Raw genomic sequence first — 14,876 nt, forward strand, 5'->3', positions numbered from 1 at the left:
TCATGTTCTTTGAAGTGTTGGAATTGTCATGGATCACATAGGAATTAAGTAATTTTCAGAGGTTAAGACAAATAAACACTTTTAAATATTGTGATCCAGGTATGGATAAATTATAGATTTAAGAAAAAAACTTTTCTATGTATCAATGATTTTTTTGGTAAGTAGCAGAGGGAACAGCTCCTGTAAGGCTTGGTAGTCCAGATGCTGCTCCGATGCAGAGAAATGAAGAGACAGTCACTCAGGCAAAAGCTCAAGTGAGTTCTTTATTCTGGCTGGCCAGGGTCCAGTGCCCGTTCAGAATCGAACAGAGGCAAAAGGACCACGTGGCTTTCTTTGTTCATCCTTATATACCATAAGAAGTAGAGAGGGGAGGAGAAGTAGAGATTATTTCTTTATAAGGGTATAACATCCGCTGAGACATTCTAAGGTAGTACAAGTTCCTTATGAGGGCATAACATCCACTGAGGTAGTGCAAGTTCCTTATAAGGCATAACATCCGCTGAGGTAGTACAAGTTATCATATGAGCTTAGGGTTGGTATAAACTTCCTTTTTAGGACAAAAGGATTGGATACAAAAAGCAGGTATAAGCATAGAAAATTACAGAACTATAGTTACAAAACCTGACCTTTAAGTTCCATGAGCTACAGCAGTGGGGGCTGGTGTAACTAGTTGTTGATTTCCCTTTTCAGTTCCCACTTCTTGTAGTAAGTCTTCTAATCCTAGAAGCCACTGTGATAGGGGGCCTCTATCTCCTGATATTCCTGGTCAGAATTGCCTGTGTTAGCTAATTCTTGGTTCTGTTGGCATAATACCATGAGCTTGACTTCCCCAACCTGAGCCAGAAAGAATGTAGTGAGGCAATTGCTTATGCATGGCCCGATGGCTACTAGGAGTAGGAGGTTCAGAAGGGGCCCCAGAAGGGGTATTAGGGGAGAATCCTACCCCATAAAGACTATAAGGGACCATCTAATAACTCCTTTTCTCTTTAGGCCAGCTCCTCTTGATGGTGTCTGATTTTGTTTTTCATTACTCCCCATTTGTTAGTATAGAAACAACATTCTTCTTGCAAGGCCATGCAAAGCCCTCCTTTCTCTGCCAAGATTAAATCTAACCCTCTCCTGTTTTGTAATACCACTTCAGCCAAGGAGTCGAGCTGGTCCTGCAAATCACTAATAGATTTATATACCATCTCCCCATCTGAAATTAACTGTTGCGAGAGCCTGTTATACCTGTCTATTGATATTTCTAGCCCTGCTCCCCCAATTGCCAATCCACCTGCTACTCTGAGCCCTACCATTAGGAGCAGGAACACCACAGCTCACCGAGACTGATGGGTGCAGCCTAAGAGATCTATGCTAGGCAGAGGGATGGGTTCTGTCCCTGGGATGATGTCAATGTTGGGAGGTACTAATGCTGGGGCACAAATTCCAGTCCAGTTTTGGGGTAAAAGAGAGTAAGCCAAATTTCCCCCATATATCCATACCCATCCCAAAAGTAAGCACCCTGGGCTCTGGGGAGGGGGGCGCAGGTAGGATTTCTGAACACTGAGCATCTCCTACATGACCCAGGTCTACAAATTTGGTGCCATTATGTGGATAGCAAACAGAAGATTCAAAGCTAAATGGGACTACCTTAAAGGGTTTGTCATAAGTACAACTAAAAGAAGCAAAGGTTAGATTACCTACTTGGACAGGAACAGTCAGAGGCCAATTTTCCCCCATCTTCATACAAAGCCAACAATCAGCAGCTAAAGAAGGGTTAGAAAAATTAAGAAGTTTGTGAGTTTCTTCTAGGATGTCCTGAGTATTTGGATTTAACTTTTCAGCAGGCATCCGGGGTCGGAGGGTGGGATGCCTGGGCCACTTAGGCATTAGGGTTTCTACCTCCTTTGTAGCCCAGTCTATGGCCTCCTTATCTCTTTCCTGGTCTGTTGCCCCCCCCCCCCACCTGAGATGTGAACAGGTGCCTTTAGGGGCCAGCAGACCAAGTCTCCCACTTGGGCCATGCAACTCGCGGCTCCATAGGGGGACTTATGGCTATTAACTGTCCATTCCCCTCCCATGCTCCCCTTGTAAGGCTCAGTGAGCTTGGCCATCAGATATGCCTTGTTATTTTTGGTACACTCTCGATACTGGAGTGAACTTGATTAAGCTCCACACATCCAGCAGGGCATTGCCCCCCCCCCCCCCCGGAAGAGGGAGGCAGAGGCTGAGGTTTTGCTTTACACACCCATTCCGGCTTTCCCCCCCACATGGGAAGAAGTAGGAGACTGGAGGTAAGCAGTTCTAGTTCCACAGTCTACTTGCCGAGTGTACAGGAGCCTTCTGTTGAGTTGATAGCCTGCCCCTGCAGTCACAGGTGTTTCCATATAGTCATTTTACCAGTTCATCTGGGTGTATGGCCTGATCGAGTCCTCCCTCAGCAAGTGCCAGGAGGAGCATTGTCAGAGTCAGTGAGTGCAGCAGGGCTGGAGTATGCCCGCCGGACCAGAATCTTGAGGGGATTCTTAGTGTGCTCCACTTTCCACTCATCATGGTTGAGATCAGCAGGAGCAGGTTTTAGATGGGAGATGTGAACCCAGGAAACAATGCCATCCACCTTAACAGCAGTTGGGGTGGTCAGAAGGATGACATAAGGCCCTTTCCACCTAGGCTCTAGTGTCTGTGAGTGGTGCCGTCTCACCAGGACCTGGTCTCCTGGCTTGTAGGGGTAAGGCACTGTCAGTTCTCTGGGTTTGTATGCCTGTCTGAGTTCCTTCCAGACTTGGCTTTGTAGAGCAGCTATGACAGCCAGCTGAGCTGTTAGGGGAGTGGAAGAGGGAGAGAAAACATCATAAGGCTCAGAAAGCATTCGCACTGTGAGGAGAGAGGGCACCATACAACACTTCAAAAGGGGTTAATTCACACAAAGAAGGCAAGGGGGTATTTCTCACCCTGAAGAGAGCTGAAGGTAGGAGGATGGTCCAGTCCCCAATGCCAGTCTCTAGAGATAATTTGGTTAGAGTCTCCATAATTGTTCTATTTATCCTTTCTACCTGCCCTGAACTTTCGGGATGATATGCACAATGCAGTTTCCAATTAATCCCCAGGGTCTTGGCTAATCCCTGACTTACCTGGGCCACAAAAGCAGGTCCGTTGTCTGACCCAATTACCTGAGGAAGTCCAAACTGGGGGAAGATGTCATCTAATATCTTCTTAGCCACCACCTGGGCTGTTTCCTTCTTGCATGGGTAAGCTTCCACCCATCCTGAAAATGTATCTACAAAGACTAGCAAATACTTTAGTCCATATTTGGCAGGCTTGATTTTAGTGAAATCAATCTCCTAATGTTGGCCCAGTCTCTCCTCTCTCAGTCTCTTCCCGGTCCCCATCTTGGTAGGATAGGCATTTACCAGTTGACAGGGTTGGCAGGATTTTACTATTTTTTTCAGCCATTTTCTTTAACTTCTCTGGCTTGGGTGCCCGGGGTCATTCTCTAATTAGCTCCATCATTTTTTTGGCCCCTAGGTGGTTGAGTTGGTGAAGAGTTTGCAGATACTGATTGACTTCTTGTACTTTGTCAGAAAGAAGGAAATCTATAGTTGACACTGGGGGGAGGTTGTCGGGTTCAGTAACAGCAAGCACAGGGGTCTCCTTCGTGCGGGATGCCACTGCCTTTGCTGCTTCATCAGCTCTTCGGTTCCCAGACCAGGACAGTGAAATATGGCCAGTTCTTTGGGTACTAGTAGATACCTACTATCCATGTAGATGGTTGCTCTTTTTCCCGCTGCCATTTTCAATGTCCGGTAAGGGCTATCAACTCAGCTCGCTGAGCAGAGGTTCCCACTTTTAGGCACTGGGACCAGATAACGTCATGGTCACTCACCACCGCAGCTCCAGCTTGCCTCTCCCCATCCTGGAGAAAGCTACTTCTATCTGTGTACCATATGACATCAGAGTTCTTTAATGGTTGGTCCTGTAGGTCCCTGCACAGCCCACTCTCTTCAGCCAGCAAATCCTGGCAGTTATGCAACACTGGTGTCTCAGACTCTTCAGGGAGCAGGGTGGCCAGATTGATAGTCACAGGTAGGCTGATGGTTATTCTGCCTTTGTCTAGAAGGATACTCTGATAATGGGTGATACAAGCATTTAAGAGCCAACAGTTGGGGGGCTGCCAAATTATACTTTCCAGAGTATGAGGGGCTATTATTGTTAACTTCTGTCCCAAGGAAATTTTATTCGCATCCTTTACCAGCAGTGCACCTTCGGTTATTGCCCTCAAACATTTAGGCCACCCACTGGCCACTGAGTCTAGTTTCTTTGATAGGTAGGCAACTGGCCTTTTTCATGGACCCAGCATCTCAGTCAGCACTCCCTGTGCCATCCCCCCTTTTTCTTCTAAATATAAGGTAAAGGGCTTGCTAGCATCAGGGAGGGTCAGAGCCAGGGCTGTGAGCAGAGCTGTTTTGATGGAGTCAAACGCCTTCTGGCATTCATGGGTCCACTCAAACTTAGCATCCCCTCTTGTGAGGGGGTATAGTGGGGCTGCCAGACTGGCAAAACCAGGGATCCAGAGGTGGCAAAAACCTGTCATCCCCAGAAACTCACTTAACTGCTGGCAAGTGGTAGGCACTGGGATTTGTGCCACGACCTTCTTCTGAGCCTCTATCAGCCATCGCTTTCCCTCTCGTAGCATGTACCCCAGAAACATCACCTCTCTCTGGCACAGCTGTGCCATCTTGGCTGATGTTCTATACCCTAGCTGGGTAAGTTTCTTTAGCAGGTTATGGGTAGCCTGTTTGCAATCCTCTTCAGTTTTTCATGCAATTAAAAGATAGTCCACATACTGCAGCAAGGTAACCTGGGGGTGCTGGCTGTGGAAGAAACTTAAGACTTAGTGCAGGGCCTCATCAAAAATGGTAGGGGAGTTCTTAAATCCCTGAGGCAGTCTGGTCCAGGTTAGTTGGCCCAAAATCTCTGCCTCAGGATCACTCCACTCAAAAGCAAATAAAGGTTGACTGGCCGGATGTAGGAACAGGCAGAAGAAATCATCCTTTAAGTCCAGTACAGTGTACCATATTTGTTCAGAGCTTAAGGTGCTGAGGAGATTATATGGGATGGATATCTTCCACTTAGCTGTTAACTGCCCTTAGGTCCTGCACAGGCCGATAGTCCCCGGTCCCAGGCTTTTTGGCTGGAATAGTGGAGTATTCCAGGCCAACTGACACTGTACTAGGAACCCCTGTTAGAGAAGTTTCCAGATATGAGGAGTTATACCTTTCTTCACTTCCTGACTCATGGGGTACTGTCTGACTCACACAGGGACAGCAGTAGCTTTCAGCTCTAGCACTACTGAAGTCTTTAAGGTAGACAACCCCCGTCCCACAGTTTTGGCCCAAGCTCCCGGAACTAGTCTCAACCAAAAATCAGTGTCTTGGTTTTCATGTGGCAAGGGATCATTTGTGAACAGTCTATGGTCATCCTCGGCCCTAATGGTCAGAACAGAGGTGGTAAGTGGTTGGACATTGGGATTGAGAAAAGCAATTTCTGGACCAGTTTCTTCAAAAGTTATTTGGGTTCTGAGTTTGGTTAGCAAGTTTCATCCCATTAGAAGTGAGGGGCAGTTCGGTATGACCAGGAAAGAATGCTTGATTTCTCCTTTACCCAAGTCCATAGTCTGAGAAGTAGTCCAAGAATGGTAGCTACTACCATTAGTCCCTTGTACTAAGGATTGTTTACTAGAGAGGTGTCACAAGGGCTTCTTAGGACCAAGTATACTGCCCCTGTGTCAAGTTCAAAATCTATGAGAGTCTCTTCCACCTTAAATTTAGCCCTGAGCTCCCAGAGGGGATTGGAGCCTCGACCCCCCTATTCAGATTCAAGGGCTAGGGTCCTTGAAGGTTGGGGGGATCGTGGGGGTTGAGTGCATTCCCAAGCCCAGTTTTCTCTCTGGCAGCAGTGAGCGCATTGATTCTTGTCCAGGGGTTGGTGTCATTGTGGGCCCAGGTCCCTACCTTTCTGACCTGTGCTAGATATGTCTACCGCTACTGCCAAGACCCTTGCCAGCTCCTTATTCCTTCTTCTGTCCTTTTGTTCTTTGCTCCTCTCTCTCTTCCCTCTCTTTTTTCTCTGCTTCCTTTCTTTCCCTGTCTCTCTCCTTCTGCCATTCTCTCCTCTCCTTTTCTAATCACTCCTCTCTTTCCTTCTTTGTTTCTCTCTTACTGAACACTTTCTCAGCCTCCTTCACTAGGTCCTGTAATGTCTTTCCCTGGATATCCTCCAGCCTCTAAAGTTTTTTTTCTAATATTTGCTGCTGACTGACCTACAAAAGCCATAATGACCGAAGCCTGATGAGTTTCGAAGGTTGGATCGAAAAAGATATACCTCCTATAGGCTTCCGTCAGCCTTTCTAGGAAGGTTTCTAGGTTTCTAGGAAAACCATGGGAGGCTTGTTGGGTCCCTGTATCACCTCTTTTACCTTGGTCAGATTAGTGGGCTTCCTAGCTGCTTCCCGGAGACCTCTCATGAGAGTCTGGCGATAGGTGGACAGACTCCCCCTGCCTTCTTACGTGTTGGGGTCTCAATCCGGTCTCCGCAAGGGGAAAGTGTTATCAATAACATCAGGTCTGGTCGTCACCAAGCCGTCTAATTCTATCACATTTCTCTGGGCTGCTGCCAATATGCGGTTCTATTCTTCAGTAGTGAACAGGATTTGAAGCAAATGCTGGCATTTGTCCCAAGTAGGTTGGTGGGTGTTCATCAAAGAATCTAAAAGATTAATTAACCTAGTGGGGTCTTCAGAAAAAGAGGGATGGTTAAGCTTCCAAATATATAAGTCAGAAGAGGAGAAGGGACAATATTGAGGGTAGGCATTCCACCCCCCCATCATCCACCATAGGCCCTACTGGCCACAGTGGCATGATTGGCAAGATCCAGATGCCGGATATTTTTGTTTGCTGTGGGTTCCCACAGCTGGCCCTGTTTGGCTCTCGTCCGGCATAAACTCAGGGGGTGATGGAGGCAGGGGGGTTACACCTCCCCCCTCTCCATGAGGCTTGGGGGAAGGCAAGGAGGAGGAGGATTCTGATGGGGAATGGGGTTCTGTCACTGCTTCATCTACGGGAGTGGAGGCAGTGCTTGCAGACAGGCAGTAAGGAGGGGGGCTCAAAGAAAAGCAGGTCCGTGGTGTCAGGGGCACAGCTAGCTCTTCATTAGGCTTTAATTCTGACACCCCCTCTGCCTTCATGGGTAAAATTGTAGGCTCCAAGGGCAATTGTAAGGAAGAAGGTTTAGTAGGGGGCAGGAATGGCCACACCCAGTCAGGGGGGCTGTTACAAAGGTCTTCCCACATGAGACTATAGGGTTCTTGATCAGGATGTCCATGTGACTCTGGTCGATACACGATGTCCTTCACTCTGCAAACTAGGGAAACATGGAAAGACCCTCCCTATGGCCAACCAATCTGAAAGGTAGGCCACTCAGCAGCACAACAGGTCTGCCACTTGCCCTTTTTGATGACCAGGGAACGATTTCGTGCACGAGTCCTACTTCTGACCAGTGGTCCAGAGTAAGAGACAAAGGGGTGGTTTGCTGCTGACCCATAATGGAAGAAATAGAAAATCAAAGGAATAGATGAGGGAAATAAGTGGGGGGGACAAAGAAAGTGACTAAAGAAGAGTTCAAAGAAATAAAGCCAACACACACCTACACACTTACACAAAAGAAAAAGAAAAATCTCAAAACAAATATCTTCACTTAAAAGAAATAGGGTTCACCATGACAGCCTGGGAACGTCTTCCCACTGCGGCAAAATCGAACTCCTGAGGCGCCTCCAGAGTCATGATCTATAGTTTTTGAACTCGTCAGTTCACTACCACCCAGAATCCACGTCGAGTGGGGACTCTCAAGTCCTCAGTCACACTACCATTCTCGTATTTCTATTTCCAACAAACATCAAATCACAATCAACAACACAAGACACACTGCTATTCTCAACACACATCAAATCACGACCAACAACACAAGACACACTGCTTAGAACCCACCGAGTTGTCAATTCACCACTCTGCTCCAGGCAGATCAAGGACTCCTGGCTGGCTCGCCAAAAATGTAAGGCTCAGTAATCCAGAGGCTGCTCTGACGCAGAGAAATGAAGAGACAGTCACTCAGGCAAAAGCTCAAGTGAGTTCTTTATTCTGGCTGGTCAGGTTCCAGTGCTCATTCAGAATCAAACAGAGGCAAAAGGACCACGTGGCTTTCTTAGAGGGGAAGAGGGGGTAGGGATGATTTCCTTATTAGGGCATAACATCCGCTGAGACATTCTAAGGTAGTACAAGTTCCTTACAAGGGCATAAGATCCGATGAGGTAGTACAAGTTCCTTATAAGGGCATAACATCTGCTGAGACATTCTAAGGTAGTACAAATTCCTTAAGGCATAACATCCGCTGAGGTAGTACAAGTTATCACATGAGTTTACGGTTGGTATAAACTTCCCTTTCCGGACAAAAAGGGTTGGATACAAAAAGCAGGTATAAGCATAGAAAACTACAGAATTCTGGTTACAAAACCTGACCTTTAAGTTCAATGATCTACACCAATGGGGGCTGGTGTAACTAGTTGTTGACTACCCTTTTCACCCCTCTAGTTGTCTAGATAAAGAATTAAAATTAAATTTACTATAATGTATTCTGGAAGTTTCTTAGTGGTTTTATGTAGTTTGGGGCTTTAATCACATTGTGATCAAACATACAGGTTACTTTTTACAAAATAAAGATTGGGATATTAAAGTTTTAAATATTACATAGTGACATAATTTTCACTTTTGCCTAAAATGATAGGATCAAAGAGAAGCATTAAGGAGGAAAGAATTGGAGAAAATTATGCATTTTTAAATGTGATAATTTTTTTTTTTACTAATCAAACATTGCATCAGGTATTGTCAGTAACACATTACATCATAGTGACATAATTACTAATCAAATATTACATCAGTTATTGTTAGTAACAATTAGAAAATCCAGTTGGAAGAACTTTCTAGAAACCCAAGATAAACTCTTAAATAATGAAGTAATATTCTGAAAAACAGTTGAGCCTTTGGTAAATAAATAAAAATTAACAAATAGCTTTTCTCAAAGCCATGAAATTTCCATATATAAAAATGTAACACAAATAACTAAATAAAACCATAGAATAAAATAATTTAACAACACAGACTAGAATCATAGTTCTAGTCTTCTTAAGTTCCTGCACAAGTCAAGATTAGTTCTAGAATAAGAATTTACAGAACAAAATTAAACAAAAATAACAGTAGGGCTGTGCATATGTTTTAATCCTAACATGAAACATTCAGTGTAAACAAAGAGACACACAGAATGTCACAATACAGATTATTTGCAGTAGAAGAGGATTTCAAGTACCACATTTCAGAAGAAGCTTTTAGCCCATTTGACTAAAATCAGACCTCAATATTTTAGTAATTGGCAAGTGGAGTGATGATATATATCTCAAAATACTGATCTCATTAAACTCTTTACAGACTTTAAATCTTTTTAGATTGTCTAATACTTTTGGAACAAATGCTATACTATTTACCTTGCTATTTTTTTTTATAAATTTACTACTTAATCCTGTTTATCAATTTTTTCCTCAGTTTCTCTAAAATGGAGTCCCTATTGTCATGGAAATAAGTTCTAGTGAGAACAGACAAAATAAGTACAAGTGATTTTAAGGTAGTAAGTGGTATAAAGAAAAATAAGAAAGATATGAAGGAAGATGTTTGTTATAAATCAAAGATGTTCTTCTGTGAAAGACTTTCCTTAGATGAACAAATCTTCTGAGTCCTAACAAAGATAAATAAAGTCAAAGTTGTAGAGAAAAATATGCTAAGACTCAGCCTTCAATGGATTCATACTGGAAGTTTTTTAAATCTGGTGATTTGTCTAGTCTTTGTATTTACTCTCATATCATTTTATATCTCCACTCACTCATCAATTATCTAGGTTGTAGAGAAATATTTCTTCTTCCCTAAGTTTCTGGTTCTAAGCATTATCCATCTTTATAGTTTTAGTAGCCACTTTTTCAAAATTAATTTAGTGGGTTGTTTTCAGTTATTTTCAATTACAATGCCTATTTTGCAAATTTTCTTTCCTACACTGAACACATTATAGGGATAATGATAGATTCTTCTTATAATATTGTTGTATCCAAACAAAATTGGCATCCCTAAGTCTGAAGTATTTCTGAGCAAGAGTTGGGATTGCAGATGAAAAGAGGTTCTGAGAACTAATGGTATTTTCTTTCTCTCATGTTCTTGTTGGGTTGGAGATAAATGGCCTTTAATTTGTTGAGGTCATTTAACTCATGACCTCCAAACTCACAACTAAACTCACAAATGTGAGCTGTAGTTTGTTGGATCTTCACACTAGGGAAAGAAATTCACAAAATATTTATTGAGACAATGGTGGTCTCAGCATCAAAAATGTAGTAGTTGTCCCTGTTAAACCACCATAGGGAAAACTCAATCTTTCATGTAGCTCATTGTGATCTTCAGAGAACCCTTCAACATCTGCTTTCTTGCTTCTTTGAGGTTGTTATATAATCACCTTATCTTCGCTTCTAATCTTCAGATTTTGTAAAAATAAACCTTGATGGTTTTAGCCACCCAGTTCATGCTATTTGCAGACTATAAAAATTCATTTTTAAAAATTTTTATTTTGAACAAAGTAAATTATGAGCCTTTCAGAGTAATATTTAAGGTACATAGTGACAATGAATCAGGGGCATTCCCACCACCAGTGTTGTCCTTCCTCCACCTCTGTTCCCCATATATGTACTATACTATATATGGTTCTTTTAGCCTTTATTTCTAGATTTAATGAAACACTATTTATCATTTTATTTTTGAACTTTATTTATTTATTGATTAATTGATTGGTTTTTGGGCCACACCCAGCAGTGTTCAGGGGTTACTCTTGGCTCTACATTCAGAAATTGCTCCTGGCAGGCTGGGGGACTATATGGGATGCTGAGAATCAAATCGAGTCCCTCCCAGATCAGCTACATGCAAGGCTAAAGCTTTACCACTGTGCTATCTTTTCAGCTCCAAACACTATTTATCATTTTAAACCTTTTTAAATATTATCTTCAGAATAATTGAGTCATATTGTTACAGTAAGAACAAGTTGGTCAAATGGAAAATCTTGTAATTTTAAAAATGTACTACGGTGGTTAGGGCATTGACTTGCATATACCTAGCCTGAGTTCTATTCCTAGTACCCACTAAGGTCCCCTGAGCCTTCTAGGAGTGATCCATAAATGCAGAGTCAGAAATAAGATCTAAGCAACACTAGGTATAGTCCCCCTAAAATGTACTAAACTTATTTTATGATAATATAGGTTAATCATTGTGATCATTTTTGTTAACTAATACATTTTAAAATTTGAATAAAATAGCTGGCCTACTGTTAATAAGCTACTTAATAAAACATTTTAACTAGTTTCATTCCTCTGTTTATTTACATAGACATTGTGTTACCAATAATTTTCAGCAGTTTTTGACATCTGTTTAAACACAACCTCAACTAATGGATTTCAGTAGCTCATGAGCATTTCTAAGGGTTCAGAAACAAGAATGTAAACTCTTACTTTACTATTATGATGATATTAAATGATATGACATATCTCTCTAGGACCATGCCTGACATACTGTGTGTACTCTGCAAATGTTATCTATCTTTGTTTGCGCTCTACTTCTTGCAATGTCTCATACCATGACCCAGAAACCTCAAGATTCCATAGTAAGCGAAAATAATTAAAATATTAACAATTAAGATGATCATGTAGTTAAGACTTGTCAAGCAATGATGAATAATTTTCCTTCTTTGTTTTAAACTGCACAGAAATGAGTTGATTGTGATAATCTTCTGTACCACTACCATTACTATACACACATACTATCTCACTATTTAAATAATATGTGATGGCTAATGATTTAGAGACAAAAGGTAAGATCAGTAAAGTTGAAATTTCTCTCTAAAGACATCTCATCTCAAATCACAGTGACACTAATGCATTACAAAAACCTAGAATAAAATTGGCTTTGCATTGTGATTAAGTGGAATGTGCAGGAAGTCCTTGTGATGACAGTCATAGAGTAAAATTTCATGCACAGAATATAAATTGATTTAGATTTCTGAGATGGTAAACTCCTTATGACTTGAATGGTATGCAATAGAATATCTTTGAACACTTTTTAAATGCTCAAGCAGCTATCCCATATGGCCTAACCTACAAGTTCTGGCATTAGCAGAGTAGGTTACTAATCAACTACACTACCTGCTAGTTAGGTCACTTTAAACTTTGTAAGCTTTCTTGGTATCTCTTTACTACGCTGTAATAGGAAACTGGTAATGTTTATCCTATTTCCTAAATAGCAGATATAAATATAAACATTGCTTATAGACTCTGCATAGTTGTATCAAGTCAAATTCAGCCAAGATAAAATGTACTAAAAGTTAATGGGGCTGGAGAGATAGCACAGCAGTAAGGTGTTTGCCTTAGATGCAGAAGGACGGTGGTTTGAATCCCAGCATCCCATATGGTCCCTGAGCCTGTCAGGAGCGATTTCTGAGCATAGAGCTAGGAGCACTGCTGGGAGTGACCCAAACACCAAAAAAAAAAAAAAAAAAAAAAAAGGAGATGGGCCAGCTTGACCTTAAAACTTGTGCCCAGTTCACATGGCAACTTATGAGGATGCACCATGGTGGATGCAAAGAAGCTACTTGGTAGATCCTGGAATGTAGCTACCTTCTGAATTCTTGAGCAGTATATGTGGCTATGGGGCTATTTCCTTTGCCATCACTACCTTCCGGTGTTCTGTACTGAGTTTCCATTCTGCTGCTTCCTCACACAAATAGTTCCTCTGCTTAAGCAGCCCTCCATCTTCAGATTCTTGGCCATTCATGCCTTTTATTGCCTCTGGTTCTTCAGAGTGCTGGCTTGATATCCCTTAGGATTGTTTACATCCCTCAAGACAATCATATCCTGCCATCCTGAATTTTCTAACTAATTGAAACTACTTGGGTAGGTCCTGGGAGAAGTTCAGAGTGATCCTAGTTTCCTGGGAGTTCTTGCTAGGATCCTACAAGTTGGAATTTTTTTAGGGTCGCTTGCCACATTGCCACATTACCTAATCCTATCAAATTGTGCTGGAGGTGATTTTGGGAGGCTTCTGGAAAATCATTGAGGAGGGTGAACTCTACTTGTCTGGAAACAAACATTGATTGATGGATGTGTAGGATAATTATTGTCTAGAGAGGGGCCACAGTTGGGGAATTTAGATCTAAGCAGAAAATGTTACTAAGAGATGTCCTTTTTATGACTGCAACACAACTACAAACATATTTGTAATCATGGTGCTTAAATAAAGATATTATATGTATAAAAAAGGCATGAAGGATGGGGGGAAGCCATGAAGGCTCCCAAACAACAGAGAATACTTTATGCCATAATGCTGTGTACCTTTTTTAAAAAAATTTCTTTTGGGGTGCTAATGCAAATTACAAATCAGGATTTAACCTTGAAAGTTAAAGCACATATAAGAAGGGAATGTGATTTGTGTCAAACTCCATTTCCACTTTAAGCATTTGCAGTGTGAAAGTGTAAGGAGGAGTGATGCATTGGCAGCTTCAAAATCTGATAAGAGTCTCATGTGAAGTCCTGCCCTCATGCTAGAGAATTTCATTTCATTGAAATATTTATAATTCCCAGCTTGTAAATCATACAATCCAGGATTTTCTTCAAGAGTCTTCTTCTTCTTCTTCTTCTTCTTCTTCTTCTTCTTCTTCTTCTTCTTCTTCTTCTTCTTCTTCTTCTTCTTCTCCTCTTCTTTCTTCTTCAACTTCTTTATCTTCTTCTTCTTCTTCTTCTTCTTCTTCTTCTTCTTCTTCTTATTATTATTATTATTATTATTATTATTATTATTATTTGAGGTCCTGTTTGTTCTATATTGTCACAATGGATTAAATTATTCTGCATACTCTAATATTTAGAGTCTAATATTGGATATGACGGCATTAGTCAGGCATGTCTATGGGAAGAGATTAAAACATGAAGTTGTTGCCCCTAATAATGGGATTAGTGTCTCTAAGGATCCCAGAAAGCTCTTAGCCTTTCCTTAATGACGTTGGGAAGTTGACTACAAATGGAAAGAAGATTCTAAGTGGAATCCAACTAAGCTGCCACTTTCAGCTTTTAAAACTGAAAATAAAATTGAAGTTGAACTCAGTTACACTGTTGTATTAGTCTGAGCAAAGACATAACCTGGGTTTTATTTCTAAAAACATGATATTACATGTCTGCTTACCACTTAAATTCAAAGATATATGGAATATGGAGGATTCTTAGAAATGAGAGATCTAAAGATGAGATGAAGTGGTCTTTTGTGTATCACATAGATGGATAAACTAATTTAATAGCTATTTTCCATGAATAAATAACTCATCCCTTTCTTATATGATAGCTTATTTGAATTTTGGCAAAACTAGGCAGCTAAATATATAGTATAATTTTACAATGCATATTTTTCATGGTGGTTATTTTTATATAAATTTGATATTTTATTTGTAAAACAAAAATAATGAATATATTATGTGATGGTAATGCTTCCATTGATTTCTTTTTTATTTATTTTTATTTTTTTATTTTTAATTATGAGAACAAATATGCAAAGAAAGAGAACAAGGTAAAGTTACAGTGGAAGGACAATCACCCATAACATAATTCTCAGAAGAAGTCCCCTTGCTGTTATCTTAACTTTGAACTTTCAGCCAAAGAATATTAAGATAAATAAAACAGAATCCATGTACAGTTACTTTGTCCCTCAAGTCCCCAGATTGTA

At 41.2% G+C, this 14,876-nt stretch overlaps 1 pseudogene; it reads right to left on the bottom strand.

Moving 5' to 3' along the window:
* Window positions 1-6,880: 6,880 nt before the first annotated feature.
* Window positions 6,881-14,876, bottom strand: part of LOC126025802 (kynurenine/alpha-aminoadipate aminotransferase, mitochondrial-like) — a 95,453-nt pseudogene continuing 87,457 nt past the window's right edge.

Source organism: Suncus etruscus, chromosome 13 (genome assembly GCF_024139225.1).
Source record: "Suncus etruscus isolate mSunEtr1 chromosome 13, mSunEtr1.pri.cur, whole genome shotgun sequence".
Lineage (NCBI taxonomy): Eukaryota > Metazoa > Chordata > Mammalia > Eulipotyphla > Soricidae > Suncus > Suncus etruscus.